The 1,966-nt window shown below is 38.3% G+C and overlaps 1 long non-coding RNA gene across 2 annotated transcripts; it reads right to left on the minus strand.

Annotated features, from left to right (window-relative positions):
- Positions 1 to 617: 617 nt before the first annotated feature.
- Positions 618 to 1,687, minus strand: LOC108088969. 2 transcript variants are annotated; one of them, XR_001771262.2, is made up of 2 exons: positions 1,601 to 1,687; positions 618 to 1,491 (listed from the first exon to the last, which is right to left on the minus strand). It is a non-coding gene; the product is annotated as an uncharacterized LOC108088969 (long non-coding RNA). The 2 variants fall into 2 exon arrangements; XR_001771261.2 differs by having other exon boundaries at positions 618 to 1,547.
- Between the last annotated feature and the right edge of the window lie 279 nt (positions 1,688 to 1,966).

Raw genomic sequence — 1,966 nt, forward strand, 5'->3', positions numbered from 1 at the left:
TACATGCGAACAAGCAAAATGAGAAAAGCCTACAAAGCTCTCGCTTATGTGTGTGTATTACTTTTTTTTTGTGTTTTTTCTGTGTGTGAGCGTTTGTATTGGTGGGTGTGCGTGTCACAGAAGAGCAACGGAAACGAAAATAATGAAGCGCGCTTTTGTGCGCACATAAGCAAAGCCAAGCAAAAACCCAAGGAGACAAGGAGAATTGAGTGGGGTGCCTAAAAGGAGCAGGGGGTGTGTATAAAAAGAAGATCCCGCGAAATTGTGCGTTGTGTCAAGATAAAAAAAAAACAACCCATAGGTACATATATATATTTTGTTATTCCTGGGGTTTTGTTCTAACCCTTTTCGTTTCCCTTCCATTTTCGCCATTTTGCGCACGTTTTGTAAATTTACTTTTCATTCAAATAACCGCCAGTGGGAGAAAAAAAACTTGCTTATGGAGCAAATCCACTTCTGAGCAGAATGCTCTGCTTCTAACGGGCAAATTTTCGCTTTAGTTGTTAATGAAATGTATACAAAGAAAATTAATGCAGAAGCACAAATGAAGGCAGCGCGAGTTTCTCTTCATTTGAGGGAAAATAAATTAAACAAAACCAGAAAAGGTTCAATGCTGATTTAATTGATCACCAACCTTTTTTCCCCATTGGCATTTTATTTGTGGAATCATTAAAGCGCTGACCTTTCACAGCCGAAAAGTTAATAGCATTACAATCACGACCTGAATTCCACTTCCTTTACCTGCTGAAAGCTGCTTAACTTCAAGAGCCGCGGTTTGGTTTGGTTGCCCTTTTTATTTTGTTTTTTTTTTTGCTGTTATATTGTCCAGTCTTCCTGATTATTTTAGCCCTTTAGCTTTGTTTTCGTTTCCCTTTATTTTCAACTCGTTGACAATTGTTTTCGGTGCCTTTTGCTCTCGATTTTGTCAAGCCGATTTGCGTTCCGTACTTTGGCCTTTTTAAATATACATTAATTTTTAATGCCCAATGACGATTTAATATTGAACATCCGGCGTTGTTTATCAGTCGAATGAGCCTACATATAGAAGGATATATTATATGTAAACCAATTTTTATTTGCATTTTATATTTTACGATTTCGCTTTTTTTTTTTTTTTTTTTTTTTTTTTTGGGTTTTGGCCTCATCAATTGCAGCTGCTGTCTGTTTGTGATGAACAAATTTCTGAATTATTAAATCGGCATCAAATTTCGTTGACTTTATTGCTTTGTTGTTGACTCAATTTCAGCCCGCTTTTGGATTTACCCAGCCCCTTTTCCCACTTTTCCCCACCGTGGCTCGTGCTGTAAATAATTTCTACCGTTTTCGTTGGAATTTTTCACTTGACTCTCCGCACTTTTCTGCAATCTGTTGATGATGGATCCTTATGCATTATACATGCGCCTCTGACTGATAGAAAATTCTCGGGAAATTTATGTATTTGTCATGAGTTCTGCGTAGATGAAGATTTCAGTTGACAGTTGAGCTGGGTTGCTGTATATCGGGGTATTAATTAAAGTCAAAAAGGTTGTGAGTTCCCGAGTCTGAGGCTAATGCATTTTTTATTGTTCTGAGACATTTTATCTTTAAGTGGCTAACTTACCCCCTACTGACCCGTTTCTCATTTCTTAAGTTTTCGCAATCGATCAGTTTCAGTACGGATTTGACTCCATTATATATTTCTCCCCACCTCCGCCCAATCAATATCTGACAAAAGTTGCTTGGCCTTAACTTTTGTTGATCTACTAATTGTGTGTGAAATTCAAGAATTTTGTATAGCTCAACTTTATGCAAACAGACAGGAGGAAAGGCAGCAGCTTGGGGGCATGTCAATAATAATTGCAGCACTGCAGGGCCACGCCCCCTTTGTACCGCCTCTCACCTGCCATTAGCCAGATTTGTCAGACTAACCTGACCAGCTCATGCATTATCCTTGGGTTTTGCTATTCAAATATTGTTAGCTTAACCG

The sequence above is a fragment of the Drosophila ficusphila genome, unplaced genomic scaffold (genome assembly GCF_018152265.1).
Source record: "Drosophila ficusphila isolate 14025-0441.05 unplaced genomic scaffold, ASM1815226v1 contig_106, whole genome shotgun sequence".
In the NCBI taxonomy this organism is placed as follows: Eukaryota; Metazoa; Arthropoda; class Insecta; order Diptera; family Drosophilidae; genus Drosophila; species Drosophila ficusphila.